The sequence below is a fragment of the Canis lupus genome, chromosome 1 (genome assembly GCF_003254725.2).
Source record: "Canis lupus dingo isolate Sandy chromosome 1, ASM325472v2, whole genome shotgun sequence".
Taxonomy (NCBI): domain Eukaryota; kingdom Metazoa; phylum Chordata; class Mammalia; order Carnivora; family Canidae; genus Canis; species Canis lupus.
Genome location: NC_064243.1, coordinates 31,594,207 through 31,613,361, shown reverse-complemented (window position 1 = coordinate 31,613,361; position 19,155 = coordinate 31,594,207). Strand labels below are relative to the sequence as shown.

General features: G+C 39.3%; 2 long non-coding RNA genes across 3 annotated transcripts in view; one reads left to right on the top strand and one right to left on the bottom strand.

The window, feature by feature from the left end:
- The first annotated feature begins 361 nt into the window (after nucleotides 1-361).
- LOC112644206 (uncharacterized) overlaps nucleotides 362-19,155 on the top strand; it is a 34,696-nt gene continuing 15,902 nt past the window's right edge. Inside the window, exon 1 of one of the 2 annotated variants that reach the window (XR_003126217.3) lies at nucleotides 362-715. This is a non-coding gene — a long non-coding RNA (uncharacterized LOC112644206). The remainder of the gene's footprint in view (nucleotides 716-19,155) is intronic. The other variant, XR_004809219.2, reaches the window with a different exon arrangement.
- The window catches only part of LOC125755575 (uncharacterized), a 54,446-nt gene continuing 41,237 nt past the window's right edge, over nucleotides 5,947-19,155 (bottom strand). The window contains exon 4 of the long non-coding RNA XR_007412362.1: nucleotides 5,947-6,857. This is a non-coding gene — a long non-coding RNA (uncharacterized LOC125755575). The remainder of the gene's footprint in view (nucleotides 6,858-19,155) is intronic.

Genomic DNA, 19,155 nt, shown 5'->3' with positions numbered 1-19,155 from the left:
CAGCTCTCCTCACTGAAACATTTTAAATGAGTAAGAAAGAAAAGGGGACCTTTCTTCCTCTTCTTTTGCACTGAACAGTCCATTGAGGTTTATAAATACACTTTATCAAATCCCTCTGTGCAAGTAGTCCTGAGTGTTCCCCCACCAACCCTGCACCATGAGAGAATGAATAAATGAATATCTAACAGGGCCCACACAATACCCACGAGATAATCGGCATTCTGAAAGTGTCTGAAGATATCATGTATGATAGACACCAAAGAGTGACCCTGTGCATTTTACTCCCGAATTACTGGTTGGCAGCAATGGCTGAGCAATACAAACAGATCTGAGGAGGACACAACAGATAAATTCAGAAAACAGGGTCAGCACGATTAGTTGATGTCAGAAATGATACTTTTCTGTTCCCCCGCCCCCTTCTGATTTATGCAGGACACAGTTTCTGATTTCCTTTGTTTTGCAATCCCCATATATTCCAGCTCGTTATTCAATACAAACGGCCAGACTGTTTACTGAAGGCTGGTGTGTCAGTTGTTGAGGGAAGAAGAGAGGGAGCAGGGCCCACCCGCAAAGCCCAGCTCCCAGCCCCGTGGACGTGGACGGCTCTTGGGGGCTCCAGCCTCCTCGGAGCACACGGAGACAGCCAAAGGTCCACCTCGGAAGGGAGTCTGTACAAGGCCAGTTTGCAGCCTGACAACCAGAAGGGGACACTGAGGTAGGTACCATCCCCAGGACAAACATGCTGAAAATAATTATTCTGATCCACACACGCGGGCTAAGCTGTGAGAATGCTCTTGTAAGCGAGGTCTGCTTTAATAGAAACATAAGTATTATGCATTGCAGTCTATTATAAATTGGTTGCAATTTTCTCCTGACACTTTCTGAATTAAACTAGTTAGTATACAAAAAAATAATAATAATAATAACAAATGCCACAAAGCAAAAAGCAAACTCGGTGTCTGAAGGTTAATGATTGCTCATGAAAGCCACAGAAATAAATTATCTGCCTAGGGACACTGTCACATGATCAGCACAAAAGCTGCAACAGCCAAAAATGTTTATGTAGAGGAAAAAAACACCGTCAGCGTCACAGAACCCTTCCCCCCACAGCTAAATTCGAGTCCTGAGCCAGCCAGCTGCTCCTGACTGCTTACATTAAACTAATTTGTGCTGCTACATTGCAGCTGCTTAATTTTTAGTCTGAACTTTATCACCAATAAGTGTTACAATAACAAGCGATATGATGGTATCTCGGAAGGAATATCCATCAAGCCCCAAACAATGACAGCTTCAGAAGAGTCGATTGCAGAAAAACAAATTTACAAAAAAAAAAAAGAGAAAATTAGCCCCACGCTGCCGCTTTCCAGCGGGGGGAGGGGCGAACTTTTAGTGGCAAAGGCTTTAAAACGCGGCTTTGTTCCGAAGGCCATTCTGAAATGAAGAAGGGGGATGATTGAAAAGGTTAGCGAGCAGGGGAGGAGTTAACAAGTAAGATGTGCTCTTGCTACGAGAGGGTGATTTGCAAGGTGAGAGCCTCGGAAGGGAGCAGGCGGCTTCCCCGGCCCAGGCGGCCCGCGCCCCCCGCCCCCCAGAATGTTCTGCAAACCCCCGGGCAGCGCGGGCGGGGAGTCCCCCACTTGCCCCAGTCCTCGTCGGTCGGCCAGCCCGGGCACTGCGGCGGACACGGTTACTTGCTGTTCCCCATGTGTTCCTGTCTTATTTTCCCAGCCCAGTGTAAATGCAGAACGTCTTCTTGGGGCAGAAACAGACACTGACCTGAACCGGTTTAAATTCCTGCCAAATATGCAGGCACTGTTTTTGCTACATTTTGGAATTTGGCTTAGACCGTGTGTCAGGCATTTACCCTCGTACTCCAAACTAGAATAGAGACCCAACAACTTGAAAAATAGAAGATCGGAAAAAAGCATTAGGAATGCGCTGAAACTTTTCCGTTATTAATTAATCTGAATATGATGGATGTTTTCAGTTGAGATCTCCCATTACACTGTCCTGCTGGCTGCTGGGGGTGGGGAGCAATTCCACTTCACCCCGCACCCTAATTACAAAAACAATTCCTTTGAAAGCAGGGGAAGAACGCCCATGTCAGCTATTTACAGCATTTTTTAAATTCTGTGGTTTTCAGAATTAAGGTTCAAAGTGAGGGTTATTAATGTTGAGTAATAAAGTAGTTTTTCTTGCACAAAGATACCCTAATTTTGAAAGGAAAAGTTTTTGCTGGAATAATTTTCTCCGGGCAGGAAGGGTGGGTGAAGAGGAGGGTAGGAGATTTAGACCTACCCTTGTTTTTTTTTTTTCTTTTCTTTTCTTTCTTTTTTTCTTTTTTTTTTTTTTTAAGATTTATTTACTTATTTGAGAGAGAGAGAGAGAGAACAAGACTGGGGACAGGGGCAGAGAGAATCCTGCAAGGAGACTCCCTGCTGAGCCATGAGCCCCACTCAGGGCTTGATCTCAAGTTGGGACCAAGGGGATCACGATCTGAGCCAAACCAAGAGTCCGTGGCTTAGCGGCCTGTGCCCCCCAGGCGCCCCTCACCCTTGTTTTTTCAACTTGACATCTTTACACTTCGTGGTCCCAGCTCAGGTCCTAAAAGTATTTTCTTTTTTCAGACAGCTGCTAAATCACGCTACAGGAGTGAGTCAGGATGCCATGGGACAGGGCCCTGTCTCCCTGGGTGTCTGTGGATGACCCTGCGCTGTGGCAGGGTGACTGTTTGCAATTGTTCTGCACGGGCCTGGCCCAGGGGACTCGCGGAGAAGTCTCTGGAGCCCATCAGGATGACTCTCCCCCTGTGCCAAGTGGGTCACTATTGCGCAAGGCGGGGCTTTCTCTCCACCCAAGGCTCAGCAGGATGCCTCTTTCTGCTGTTGGCAGGCTTTCCAACTGCTGGGAACTCAGATGCAAGCATCCTGGGGCCTGGAGGTGTGGCAGGGTGTGGCTTGAAGGAGGGCGACTTTTTCAAAGGCACCTCAGCAGAGGCAGGCAGGGAAGAAGCCCAGATAGAAGAACAATGGAAGAGAGACGGTCTGCAGAGCTACTCAATTTCTCTTAATGACCCAATCGGCAGCCCGTTTAGTAGCCCTTGAGCAGACTAACAAGACCTTCACCTTGCAATTGGAGGCCAGACATCCTGTCAAAACTCCAGTTGTGAAATGAGGAATTAATCTGATGGAATGTATTGGTGTATCTCATCTCCCTACTCTTGTTTTCTCAGAGCTGGACTAAACTGGTCCAACTGGGAGACTTTTGCAGGCTAATGAGCGAGGTCACACAGTTGGTAGGACAGGCGGGTCTAAAGACCTGGGTGCTGGTGGAGATGTATGTAAGCACACGTGGACAGCACATGTATGATTCAGAAGCAGTAGGTATGAAAATATTCTTTGCTCTCAAGCAAGCTCCATGATGACAGAAAGAACTTGCTACCAGCCAGGAATGATCTCACAGAGTTGAGCAGTTTGAATTGGCTACTTTCCTGAAAATCTCTAGAAACAAATCCTTTTCGATGTGGCCTTTTCCAGAATGGTGCCAAATTAGAGCAGACTCTGCAAATCCTGAATTAGGATCAGAATTCAGGAGCCTGGCTAATTTTACCCCTGTGAGCTCTATAAGCAGCAAGGCCCTGCAGCTATAGGTTCCTTCATCGTGTCTCTGAACTTCCCTCAACCCAACTTTGCTTTTTTAGCTAGAAAGTATGCCTCTCTGGCTTCTGATTGTCAGAGAGGTGGAAACAGTTAATGAGGTATGCTGTGATTTCCAACTCACAGCATTAACACTTATGGTCATAAGCTTGAAATACATCATTTTTCACAGAGGCCAAGCATGGAAAGTAATAGATATGACTGAAGAGTACAAATTATGTTCTGCATTTTTGCCTCCACAGGAGCCCATAGGCCAAAGTGACAGAAGTCAGATACAACTACTCAGTATTACAAATGACAAATAACTTATCTTAAATGAAAGCTACTCACTATTACTATTTTTATATATTATATAATATTTTCCTCCTAAGATCATATATGATTTTATATGTCATAAAAAGTAATGGGTGTACCTGTATGTATTTTACAAACTGTAGATGCTCTTTAAACATAAAGAATATTTATATTATTTCATGTCTTCAAATTTTAACTGCAATCCATTCTGTCTTCCATTTGCAACATACATAGATAGAGTGTATGGATTGGGCAAAATAATTCAAGAAATAGGACTAAGTGACAAGAGTCTTCATTCAGTGAAGATATATTGTGTGTTTATTGTGGATGCATTGGGGGTGGAGTGTGCTGTACTGAAGTCATGTAACTTGAGAGACACTTTGAATAATTTCTTTCTGTTCAAAATATGTAAACATAGAAGTTCAAACCCCAAGAGGTTAGACCAAAAAAAAACAAAAAACAAAAAACAAGTAGCCATGATCTCTGAAATCCCGCAGTTGGCCTGCACTTGGCTTGCTGACTCCAATGTGGTGAATGATGGAAAAGATTAGATAGATGAGCCGGTAGGCAGAGCCGACTTATCCATCAGGCATACTTGGCCCATGATACTTTTAGGTACCCACAAAAACGTTCTGATTTCTTTTATAATCAGAAGAAAAGGGAACTTTAGGTCAAAGAATGTTTTCATATATGATATTAATACATTGTTGTACCAACATAATCATAAAATGTCATTTTTAATATTTTTTAATAGCAGAAAGAGCCAATGAGGGTAAAAACTGCCTCTACTAGTTTCCTATTGCTGCCATAACAAACTAGGACAAATTCAGTGACATCATTATCTTATAGTTCTGGTGGTCAGAAGTCCAACACAGTCTCCCAAGGCTAGGATCAAGTGTCACCAGGGTTGCTTATTCCCCACATAGAGGAAGAACTGAGGATCTACAGGATTCTGTTAGGGCATGGCACAAGCCCTACTGAAGTTAGAGGCCAGCTTTTATTGGCAACCCCTGATACTGTACCAGCTGGAGGAGGGGTGTGAGGAATCCCACCCACCTTCTGCACATGAAGACAGTGCACCCATCAGAGCATTCACTTTTGATCACATTTTCTAAAGCCAGTGCAAATGGCCTTGGGCAAATGGAACATGTTTGTCAAGATACCTCCATTCTGTTCACTGGATGTTTTCTGCTGATAGACTCTTGTTCCAAAGCTGGTTCTCTGAGGCCACAGCAGTATGATCTTAAGATGACCATTAAAAATCTGATGGACATATTTTCAGGATTAGAATCCTAATTACAAGAAGAATGTGGAAGGTAGCCATTCCTGATAGCTTAACAGACAGGATAGCGAGTGATATTTATGAAAACAAACAGGCTGAGCAATGATCCAACAGAGTTCATCCTGCTAGAGAAGACCACTGAGTTAAAACTCATTTCTTACTACCAGGGATTTTTTTCTGTATAATATTATGTCATTGATTCATATCTCTTTATTTTTCCTTTACAAACCCAGACACAGCCCCAGAGATGCTAAGTCCCTAGATATTTCATTTTTTAAATCAGATACTTGACAGGTAGAGACACAATCACAGTCAACAGTTTAAACTAAACTAACAGGCTGAGAACCTTTTGTGATTGTAGGTTCTAATTTCAACTCCCCTGTAATCCATTCCTCTGCATTACCATCTATAAAATGGATATAGCAATAATAAATCAAGTCATGAAATTATTTATAGGTATAACCACTGATGGGATTTTATAGCACTTTACACATATAAAATCCTAAATAGTCCAAGCAATAAAAAGTAACATTTCCCAGTGACATCTCCACAAAAGCCACTTTCTTCTGAATAAGTACCAACTTCCCACAGAGATGCCTAACCTGCACCAATAGACCTGCAATGTAACCCGACAGAAAGAAAGAGAAACATAACTAAGTCTGAATTTGAAAATTGGAATTTTATCACAATCATAATACATCTTACATTCTCCTTTTTTGTTGTTGTTGCTGCTGCCACATATTGTTTTTCTTACTATCACAAAGAAAAATATATCACAGAAAACTAGTTTACAGATAGATTACCAAAGTCTTTTGGCTGGTGAAAGATCAGGTTTTTCAAAAAACTTCTCCAAAAGAAAACTCCTTAAACTGTTCCACTGCCATTTAATCATTGGAGATTTTGATTATTTGCTTTATTTTATTTTATTTTATTTTATTTTTATTTTAAAGATATTTATTTATTTAGAGCCTGAGTAGGGGGAGGGGTAGAGAAGAGAGAGAGAATCCCAAGCAGACTCTACACAGAGCGTAGAGCCCAATTCAGGGCTCGATCCCACTACCGCAAGATCATGACCTGAGCAGAAATCAAGAGTCGGACACTCAACCCACTGAGCCACCCAGGCGCCCCTATTTGCATTATTTTAAAATGTCTTCATTTTCTAAAGCCTGATAGTAGCAAGTATAACTGCGGGATTCACTTTGATAAGTAAGAGAACATCAACAAAATAACAATGTGAAATGCATTTGGAATTCCTGGCTGAAGAGAATTGAAGTGGGGAGGACGTCCTTAAAATGAAAAGTTAACAACTGAAATCTGGAGCAGTTTTATTTTTAAGGGAAAAAAATTAATTCACCGTTGATGTGTAATTTGTACAAAGACAAGGTTTTAAAAAAAAAGTGAAAGAGCAAAGTCAGGAAGGTCAGGTGTTAAGTGGGATTTCAGCAGAGAAATTACATAATAATACTCTGGAAAGAAGACTTAAGTGAAACTGGAATAATGACATCCTAAATACTGTTTGGCCACAAACAGTAGAAATGTCTCCCTTTGTAATGCGTTCCACCTCGTCTCTGCAAGGCTGGAGAGGGAACAGAACCAACGTTGAACAGCAGAGAATTGCATCCAACCTGCAACAGCAGATAGAAAAGAAGCTGCGAATGTGGGATGTTGTTTTATCCCAAAATATTTTGTAACATTCCCCAGATTTTTTTTCCATTTTGCTACCATACTTGCCCAACCATGCTGGGGTGTTATGCTATTTTAGACATGAGTTAACAGGTCTCTTAGTTACACACATTTCCACATTCCAATGAGACCTATTAGATCCTTTCCTCCCTAAACCACCCCTGCCACACACACACACACACACACACACACCAGTTTTTCTCCCCCACACAAGTACCCTCCCCTCCACTCATTCTTCCTTGTTGTTTAACACTTCCCTACTCGTCATTGCGTCCAAGGCCATGCAAACCCACAGGACAGAGAAGGGGTTGCTACCATATGACGTGGTTGGACTCTGCAAAATGAAATGGCTGCAGCCAGCGAGCGAGTCAAACAGAGCAAATGGCAAGAAAAAGGGAAAGTTTACATGTAGCTGATCGTTAAGGGAGGAGATGGGAATGGCCTCAAGGGATCCTGCAGTCTTTGCTCTTCACCGTGTGTTGTGTTGGACCAGCAGCATCAGCTGGAATTGCGTCAGAAATACAGAAACTCAAAAAGTCGACGTTGTAAGCTCAAGCCCCATGTTGGGTGGCGAGCTTAAAAATAAAATCTTCTAAAAAGAAAAAGAATGCAGAAACTCAAGGCCCACTCTGAGTCAGACCTATTGAATCAAAATCCACGGTTTATCCAGACACCTAGATAAATTGAGATGCACGCTAAGGATAGAGAAATACTTCCCCGTGTCGGTCTCCCACCACCAGGAAATGAAAGAAAGTTGTCAGTGGTGTAAACATTTATATCCAATAGAGGAACATTTTAATTTGCTATGATAACAGATTTCGAGAGCCATTAGCTTTAGCAATCAAGGTCTGATTACAATTCCCACCCTCTCACCTACTACTCTCCTCAGAAGTTACTAGGACTTTCTTTGCTGTACACGCAGGTTCCTTTTCTCCCTGAAGTTTCATGGCAATATAAGTACAGTCTAACAAGTAGGCTTTGGAACAGAAACTTGACCCCTCCAAACCCCCCTCCAGTAAGATATGTAATAGTACGGAGCATGCTCCACACTCCACCACCATCCATGAATCCCCTCCCAGAGGCATTTCCAGTCAACTTAAAATAAATTACTGAATGCATGTAAAAGAGATCAATTTTTTAAAACTTTTTATACTACGAAGTTGGGCTGAAAGATGTTCAGGAAACCCTATATCACAACTTAAAGGAATCAACTCTTTTCATAAAGCCAATCTGCCCTCACTACAGCAAGAAGTGTGGTTTATTGGTTTGTTTGTTTTTACATCCCTTGGATGTTTTATTGGAAAGTGACTTCCAGGATTTGGAAGTGATGGAAAGCACCAAGTGAAGAGATCAGGGCAGAGTTACACAAAATCACCTTTAAAAGGGGAGAACTGTTCCATGGAAGATGAGTCAATCTGAAAAGGGGTTCATTGCCAGGGAAAGGAAGAGTCCCAGAGACAAACAGTGGCAGGGCCCCTCCAAGCACACTGGGAGTGGCACCCTCCATCTCTCCTTCATCAGACTGTGAGTTTGAGCATTTCCAGTCCTACTGAGAATTCATCCTTACAATGGAACTGGATACACAGACTCTCTCTGGTCCTCCATTCACAAGATCTTTCCTATTATGGTTTGGATGTTTTAAGGTAACTTAACCCAATGCTGTACCCATCCAGTTTATCTAAATCCTATTATTCGGGCTTTGTCCTATAATAAATAAATAAATTAATTAATTAATTAATAACAAACAAACAAACATACAAATAACTGGATTAAGATCTGACTTTCCTTAAAATCTAGTACCAGCAAGGAAAGGGCTAATCATGTGGATTCTACTCTTCTGGTTCTTAATGCCCTGTCTTTTCACAATGAATGAACTACATAAAATATATATTGGCCTTAAAGCCCAGTTAAATGTGAGTCTCTTCATGAGAAAGAGACACTCAGCCAAGATGCTGACAAATCATCTTCCTGGCCTATAAGCCTGGAGGCTAAAGACAGACCGTCATAACGTAGGGCTCAGTGGCTGCTTTAGTAAGCTTGACAACAAACAGTCCTAGCTCCCAGTGACTACATCATTATTAACAGAGAATTATAATTCATCTTAAAGTTCTGTGATCCATGAAACTTTCAGGACTCCTTTGAATTATTTGTTCCTCATAGAGTGCTGGGAATGCCATGGGGATATCAAAAGACAATCATAAAGTCATTAAAGGGAGGGGGTTCATCCATCTATTTCTCAACAAATATTTTCTGTGTCTCTCCCATGTGCCTGGCACTGTGAGTGATGCCAGGAACACTCTGAACCAGGAAATAGACAAGCAAGAACGCACAGCGTTATGCGTTAGGACCATCATAGAAGAATATAAGAGTAATGCACACAGGACAAGAAGAGTCCAAATCTTCCTGGGAGAGTCAAGGCAGTTTTCCAAATGAAAATTGTATTTGAGCTGAGACTTGAAGGGTAAGAAGGATTTGGCCAAGTCAGTGATTTGGAGAGAGAATCTGACTGGTTATGTGAATAAAAATGGCAATTAACACTGAATGAATGGCAAAGGGAAGGAATAGCTGTGACTCAGTTGGTAATTAAGGAATTGGGTAAGAATAGATCCTGTAGCCTTGCTACTAACGTGTGGTCTGCAGATGAACAGCATCAGCTGGGATCTCATTAGAAATACAAACTCTCAGTCTGCATCTGAATCAGATCTTCTGAATCAGACTCTGCATTTTGGCATGTTGGGAGAACTAGATGTATCTCCATACACTTAGGTGGTGAAGTCATTAAGGAATAGCAGGAAATGAGCTCATGGAGTAGTGCTCACAAGGGGTCATATTTGCCACACAAAAGGGTAACTTTAAGAACTTGAAACTAGAAAGATACTAAATTTGCATATTCACTGTGTCTCTAATAATAGAATGGAGAATGGTTTAGAGCTAAGTACTTGTTCTCCCCCCAAAAAAAGTCTGGGGTGGCTGGCTCAGTCAGTGGAGCATGCAACCCTTGATCTTGGAGTTGTGAGTTTGAGCCCCACGTTGGGTGTAGAGCTTACTTTTTTAAAAAAGTCTAAACTATGATAAGGACTGTGGAAGAGAGACTTTGAGAGACTTTTAAGAGACAGACAGGACAAGAACTGATGATTTATTAGTCTGAGGAACATGACTCCCAAGTTTCTATATGGTGATACCATCCATATAGATGAAGAAAATGAGAGGTAAGGTAGGTTTGGGGTGTCAGAACCATCTCTTCCGATATGTTGAATACGAGGAGCTTTGTACACAGGTAGGTAGAAATATCTGCTCAGAGTTGTATATTTGAATCTGGGCTATGCAGAGATTCAGAAACACAGGTCCAAAAGTCATCAACACAGAGACTAATTGAAGCCATTGACAGACATATCATTTTCCAAGGAGGTTGTATAACATGAGAAGAGAATCCTTCCTCTTATTTCTCCACAGTCTTCTCTTGCCCTCACTATCCTATCATGAAAGTTCCCAGGGTAATGTTGCTATTACTGGTGAAAAGAGCAAGTTCTAAGTTCTGGAATGTTTTGTAACATTCCTAATTATCTCTAAAATATTTCTGTCCAAAATCCCATTTCATTATGTTTCTACCTTGGATCAGATGATTGTATATGAATCTGATTTTAAAATGCATACTAATGAGTTCTGGAAATTAATATATTTCCCTTCTAAGAGGTGTTTGTGCATTTTACAAGATTGTTTACCTAGCGCCTAAATCTAGGACAATACACCAAAGGATATGTAATTCTATGGTAATTTCCAACACCATGGCCTACTAAAAAAAAAGGCATTCTTGGGAAACAGATACATTTTTGTGTTGATCCTTTTTCTACACCACTAAATGGGAAGCTACTAGTGCTCCCTTCCCCCAACAAAAGGCTACTTAAAACCAGGGATGAATATCACTATCAGTGATGTGTGAGATTGCCTTTAAAAAAAAAATCCAGTGGAGCTCAAGGAGAGATAAAAATATATATACATATGCAAACAAGACTGGTCATGAGTTGATAATTGTCAAAGCTGGGTGAACAGTACTCTTAGTTACTTTTGTATATGTTTAAAATTTCCATAATAAAAGGTTTTCCAAAAAATACCAGGAATGTTGACAAGATTATACTTAACTTCCTGCTCTGAACCAGTCGGATTTGACCTAACTTCTTGCTTTGGACCAGTCAGATTTCTAAGGACACAAAGTAAATAACAGTTTTATCTTTGAATTGGCCAACAGTCTCAAACTATTACTCTTTGCTTAAGGCATTTTTGTCATTCCAATTAATCCAACATCATTCAACACATTCATTAACATTATACTTACTACATCTTCCAAATCATAATTAATAGAAATAAGACCAAGTATTTTATGGTGGTATAAATCATGAGGAAAATCTTCTCAATTATATAGTTGATGAAAAGCAATAAATGATAATAATTCTGCAAATTCACCTCAAGATGATCCTCAAAAGATCCATAAGGTGCTTTCATTTAATTTAAATTCCTACATAGCACATTGAAATGTCTCCAATATTTCAAAAGCCAAAGTTAAAAAGAGAAAATATAATGGCAGTTATGTCTAATTTGGCTTCTAATTTATTGGAGAGGAAAGATTCTTCATGAGAAATGCTTATAAATATAGTCTCGAAGTCTCTCTTAGTTTGCCATTTAGAAACAAATCAGAAAAAAAATATTTTTTAAATATGAATTCTTTGTCACAAGAATTCCTAACATTGAGTAAGCAAAAAAAAAAAAGTATTTATTTTTGATACCATAGCATACCATTAAAAATAATATAGGAATAAAGAATCAATAGGTGATTAGCCATCTATTGCTGTGGAAAGGATTCCTGAATCTAAAAGGGTGAGAACTAATTAATGCTGTTCTTCAATCCACACTGATATTCTCACCCAGACATACCTGAATCAATGTTATATAAAATAATTAATATGGGGATGCCTGAGTGACCCAGTCAATTGAGCATCCAACTCTTGATTTCGAATCAGATCATGGTCTCAGGGTCATGAGATTGAGCTGTGTTGGGCTCCTCACTCATGGGGACTCTGCCCGAGGTTCTCTCTCTCTCTCCCTCTCCCTCCTGCTCTAACTTTCCCCCTGCTCACACACTCTCTCTCCCTAACATAAGATCTGTAATGAAATAATTAACATGACTAAATATAGTCTAAAAATATTTTATACAAAACTGGACTACTGCATGAATAGAATAGATTTTTCTCTTTATCATACCATTTGTTTGGGTCATTTGCCTGTTTACTCTCAGAATTATTACTGATTGTTCTTCAATCTGCACTGTAAGTCATGGGGTAAACTCTGTAAACTACAGTTCCCGGGATCCCTTTCAAAGGGACTTCTTGTTAGGTTTTGCTAATGGGAGGCACTAGTGGGAGATGTGAGGAAGGCAATAGAGAGAAGCCAGAGTATTCCCCACCCCCCCGCTTCCCATTCTGAATAGTGACTATATCTTCTGTCAAGACCAGTTTCCATCAGAGCCTCTCCCTCTGTGGTTCAGCCCCTACTAGTTAGCCCCTTCCTTTGTGTCTCTAGGCAGTGCCAGGTCCTACCCAGTGGTACCCAGGTAACACTACTCATGCCTTGATTTCTCCAGCTGTAAAGGGATAGAAGGTTCTTGCTATTCCTAATCTCTAGGTTGTCTTTCTTCCCCTGTCTGACTTTAAAGCTTTCCCAACACTTTTGAAATTATTTTCCTATAATAAATATGTTTACTGAAATACATCTGGTACAGGCTCTATTTTCCTGACTGGCCCCTGACTGATAACACTCTTCATCTTTAATTCTGCAATTTTATAGTCTTTTTAAAGATTTTATTTATTTATTGCAGGGTGAGAGTGAGCAATTCCGGGGGATCAGCAGCAGAGGGAGAAGCAAGCTCCCCCTGAGCAGGGAGCCCAATGCGGGACTCAATCCCAGGACCCTAGGATCATGACCTGAGCCAAAGGCAGATGCTTAACTGACTGAGCCACCCAGATGCCCCACAAATCTAGAGCCTTCTTTAAAAAAAACACAATATGTGTGTTGGCATCATTTTCACCTTAGAAAGTGATTCTATTTATTGTTTATGATCAACTGCTTCTTATTTTTTTTTTCAACTGCTTCTTAAATAGTTGCAAGTATTCTTACCAGCAAGTTTATTGTATTGCTGAGTACTGATGAAAGACTATTTCCAGACATTTGGAAAAGATTTTTATTATAAAAATTGGTGTTGTTCTCTTTCACCTCACGTGTTAGTCAATAATTACTTATTAATTTCTTACCACATATGGAATACTAAAAATAGATTTTTAAACTATGAGCCCTTCCTGAAAAAGAACTTACGGACTTGCTATAGAACACTAGACACATTCATTGAAAAGGACTACGGGACATTAGTAAACATGTTTGCGTTACAACATAACATCTATCTACACCTTTACTTGCTTGTGCAATGACTGCATTCCTAAAAAGTTAAAATACACATCAAGTCAAAATATCATTTTGTTATGTAATGCAAAATATAGATGTTTATAAAATAAAACTTCACCCTTCCACCTCCTTCCCCCTTCAATTTGCTCTCAGCTTTGCAACTGTAGTCCTCAGAGGTGGATATCATTAACAATTTGGTGTGTATTCTTCCAGAAATTTTTCAATACATATATTAATTAATTTATTTATTCAACAAATATTTATAAGCATCTACCATAGGCCAGGAACTTTCTAGTTCCAGAAGATACAGAGGTGGACCAAGCTGCACAGAAGGTTTATATCCTGGCAGGCGAAGCAATGACAGTCAAACAAACACATGAATACATAATAGACAAGTAGTAACAGAAGCTAATAAAATAAAGGAAAATAAAGCACAGTAATGGGCAGAGAAAATAGGAAAAGGGAATATACAGGCTTTCTATTTTAATGCCTTCTGGAGAGTATGTCGCCCAGCAAATTTTAGGGGGTTTCCCTTGGATACAAATATTTAAATGGCTGGTAACCACCTCTTCTAGTTTCTTGGTGGAGGAAAATGATGTAGATAATCTCTTGAGGTTCCTTTCTGCCCTATCACTTTGTTATCAACAACTTCACAATTAACCACATAATTCATTCTATTTTTAGAAATCTCTTCAAAATTTAATATTTATGAAATCCTAACAGTTTCATGGTCCTCCCCTCATTCTCTTTCTATTCTAACAAACAAATTCTTTCTCTTTTGCCTGGCCCGCCAGCCACACAAATTACCGACTTGGGTCACACAGGTATTCAAGGTAGAAATAAATCAATAATATGTGTGTACTGGAAAAGCAATGCAACTTGTCTGACAGCTTCACTACACCCTTCTCAGGATCTCAGAGTGCCTGACACACCCAGAACTTTTTGTAGAAAGCTCCCCGATTCATCAAATGCTAAGCATTAATACAACCTGGCCATAAATTATGGACAGTGGTCAGCTCCTGAGTCTAGCAAGGGCAACTGTCTCCAGACCAGCCATCAGGTCATGCAGGACCAACATCAAGCCTCTGTCCTAAACTAGGTGCCTTAAAACCAGGTCCCACTACAAACTATTTCACAGGGAATGTAAATCCGAGGCTTGCAGCTCTGTCAGCAAACATAGAGCACTGTAGAAATGAACGTGCAGTAGATGTCATGAAGCAACGGAAGCAGCATGTAAGAAGGTATGTGCTATCAAAAACAAATGGGTGGGAAGAGAGAGCCGAACTATGGACAAAAGGCAGGCAGCCTCCTACGATGATGCTTTTGGATCACCAGGTATCCTGAAAGCCTCCTTGGAGTATTGCTATATCCCAAACGCCAGGAACTTTCTGGTCTATGTGTGAGTTAAGATAATCTTGGTCTCCCTTACTTCTCCAGGGTTTACCTTTCCTTAAACCTCTGTTAACTGAAGTCATCTGATAGCTATACAGCAGGATTAAAATTGCATTTAAGGAAGTTTGCCAACACCATTTATGCAATATGATAACCCTCACTGTCTGCCCAGTGAGGTCATCAACACTAACACATTCCAAAGGTCCACTGTATGCAGAGTAATTTGGAAAACATCAGTGACATAGCCCACAGGGACATTATGACCCAATGAAAGGGAAATGTATAAATAATAATGCCCTGGATATTTAACACACAAAAAATTGCATCATTGCAACATAGTCACAAGGAACACCACAAACTCTGGACCTACGATACCAGAATTCAGTTCCCAGCTCCCAGCTGAGAAGCTGTTCAACCCTGGGGAAATCACTTTCACCTTTCTATGCCTTCACTTTTTCACTTGTAAAAAGGCACTATTACTAGTTCACCTGCCACAGAGTGGTGTAAGGATTAAATGAGTTAATATATGTAAAATGCTTATCGTCACACTGATATTTATAGCTTAAAATAGTGGAAAGGATGGACTGTACAAATGCAAATATCAAGAATGATCAAAACAAAAAAGTTTCAATTATATATTCATGTTTTACATTTGTGCTAGTATTTTAACATGCATCAATGTTCCCTGACAAGACTGTAAATTCTAGGAAGTCAGGGACCATGTTTAATTTGCATGTCATTGTCTCCTGGAAACTATCACAGTTTCTGGCACATAAAAGGTGCTCAACAATATCTGCTAAATTAGTAAATGGACAGTGTAAGCCATGTCTAGATCCTATGGTCAATACACTCAATCAGTAGTCCAGTGCTATCCCATGTTTTTCCTTTCCACCTGTCCAATAAGTTTTATTTATTTACCTTGCTGTTTCATTTATTTCTTGACATATAAGTCTCCTCAGCAATAGTGCAAAGGACTCAAACTTACTGCGGCTATATAGATTCCTGCTTGACTCAGCACTTCTCCCACATACAAGTCTCTTCTATTTTCCAAGTACAAACAATTTATCACATCTCTTCTTCATTCTAGATTCCACCAGAAACCAAGTACAAAAACTCTGGATTGCCCAGTAGCCAGTCTGTCCCTGGGTCCCCCATAGATGGCCTCGGAATCGGTTATAATTGATTCACCACGACCTGCGTGTGCACAAGGGTAGTGCTGGAATTCCTTATGGCATCCTTAGATCTTTTTTGCCACATCCTTTGCCCTGACTCTAAAAGGAAGCCAACCATCTCTCCTCTGGCCTGTGCCACAGATGTCTTCCACATTAATACCATCTGTGATCCCAACGGAAATGATAGTTAAATTCTGTTGCATCTGTTATTGGACCTATCTTTGTAGTAGGAGTAATGAAATTTGGCTTCCAATCTAATTCATCTTTATGCAGATAGACCAAAATAACCCATAATGAAAACACTAAAGGTAGACACAACTGAGAGTTACAAAATGAATGTGGGAAAAAGTTATTTTTCAATGAAGCATGATGATTTTGAAAAATATCAATTCTAAGAACTATTTGTAATCTAAACAAGTAGAAATTAAAATTATAGAAAGATCACTTTTTGTTGGTGGATGTGAAACTGTGGCAATGAGTGTTTGAAAACCTGAAATAGTGATCTTTCTTAAATACTCTTTTTACACTGGAATTAAGAGGCAGCTATTGTTTTGTGATCATTTTAATTATTTGTGGACATATGAGCTAATAATAGGGAACATAAATAACTACAGTTAAAGTATTCTAGAGGAGTTAATTACATGTATTTTCTAAAGGAACATAAAAATGATAATTCTGTCACTCAAAATTGAAGATGTTCAAGTTATATATTGAATTGGTAATTTTTAAGATTTTTCAAATAGTATACTTTAAGTTGATTAAATAAGATGTCAAGAGTTTTCAAATGGCAAAAATGTTTAATAATCTTGATGTTTTGGTGTTTATCAAAAACATATTTTTGCAATTTCTGAATTATGTTAATGTCACAACCATATAGATAATAAATTTCTAGCCCTAGGAGAAAACTTAATCATATTTTACTAGTTTTGCATATGCTTTCTATAGATAAGAACACTTCTCTGGTTTTCTAGTGGCCTCATACATGACTGGTAACAAGCTAGACCACAGCCCCATCTCTCTACTCCCCATCCAGCCCCCTGCGGGTCCACCACCCTGTGCACAAAAGAGTACAGACAGTTTAACCAGTAAGCCAGCAAACCCTGGGAAAGCTATCTGAGCATTGGACTACTCAAAGTACACGTGCATCATTACTGTAACTTTACTAATGGTGAATATTTCTTCTGCCAAAAGGGATAAAATAATTTTTGCTTTCAATAAAAATAGAGTTTTGCAAAGTAAAGATTTATAAGACAACCGAAGTTATTCCAGTTAAGAAAAGCTATAAAGATTACTGAATAAAACATTCTTAGGGCCATTTCATATCGAATAACCAAAAGTTCTATCTTGAAAGGAAAAACAAAAACAAAAATTAAATGCCATTCTAGAGAAACACATTTTAAGTCTTACCCCGTTCTATTGGTTGCACCAGGTCTCATAATTATAAAGCAGAATTAGAATGTCCTTTGAAGAAGTTTACCAGCATGACTTATACAATTACATGAACATTTATGGAAGGGAACATAGCTCTGGGATAAGGATGTTTGGATTCAAATCCGGATTCTATTATTCCCTAGGTGAACCTGAGGCAACTGCTTAATCTCTCTCACTGCCTCAGTTTCCCCATATTTCCCTAATATCTACCTTGAGGCAATTGTTATATGGATAAGAAAGGTAACATAAAGTTCTTGGAACTGCCTGGGTACCTAGTAAGTACTTATTAAATATTAAGTCACTATTGAGACATCTGGGTGGCTCAGCGGTTGAGCATCTGCCTTCAGCTCAGGATGTGATCTCGTGGTCTGGGATCTAGTCTTGCATCGGGCTCCTTGTGAAGAGTTTGCTTCTCCCACTGCCTATGTCTCTGCCTCTGTCTCTCTCTCTCTGTCTCTCATGAATGAATAAATTAAAAATATATATTAAAAAAATTAAGTCACTATTATTATTGTCAGTATCAAGTTAATAGGTCATCAACAACAAATATCCATGGAATGTGAGACCATGTGAGATGTGGGGAAAAAAATATATAAATATATATATTAAGAATATATATATATAATTCCTTAAGAATACTAGGATAGAGTGGAAGAAGAAGAAAAATGCAAATATAAGTGATAAACACGGAAATATAAATGGCATAATGAAGTCTAAGTAGGTTAAGTGAACTAATGTAAACAAATATTACAAATGCTAATTATTATAATTACTCTACTACTACCTATTAATGATCAATAAATTAGTAAATTATGCCCATGATGACATTTCTACTCTGTCATAATTGTTTTCTAAATAGGTGGCTATAAAATTTTTAAGAAACTTTCATTCGAAAAACATTTTAAATGAAAACATAAAGGCAATTGTTAACTAGCATGAAAAGGAACACCTACCTCAAAATACCAGCTAACATAATATATACCTATGAAACACTGGAAGCAATCTCTTTAAAATAGAGATATCAGCATTGTTCTTGGCATTCTAGTCACTATAAAAAGACATAAAATGGAAATAAGAGGCATAGCTATTATCATTTGCCAGTGGTCTGTGGTTTACGTAAAATTTCCAAAGAATAAACTAAAAATTAATATAATTAATAAAAAAATGTTTACCAATATGAAGACAAAGTAAATATAAAAACCTAGGGACACGTGGGTGGCTCAGGGTTGAGTGTCTGCCTTTAGCCGAGGTCATGATCCTGGAGTCCTGGGATCGAGTCCCACATCGGGCTCGCTGTGAGGAGCCTGCTTCTCCCTCTACCTGTGTCTCTGCTACTCTCTCTGTGTGTCTCTCATGAATAAATAAATAAAATCTAAAAAAAAAAAAAATCCATTAACTGTAGGGCATCTGGGTGTTACAGTTCATTAAGCGCCTGACTCTTGGTTTTGGCTCAAGTCATGATCTCAGGTTGTGAGATCAAACCCCGGTAGGGCACCACACTCAGTGTGGAGTCTACTTGAGATTCTGTCTCCCTCTCCTTCTAACCCTCCCATGCTTTCTCCCTCTCTAAAATAAATAAATAAATCTTTTTAAAAAATTCAGTAACTGTCTAAGATAATGATATAAATAACAGTAAATGTAAGGATAAAAATATTCTTTTCACAATTGCAATTTTAAAAAGTTAAACACCTAGAAATAACTTAGGAAAGAATAGGGCTTGTAGGGGCACCTGGGAGACACAGTTGGGTAAATGTCCAACTCTTAGTTTTGGCTTAGATCATGATCTCAGGGTTAT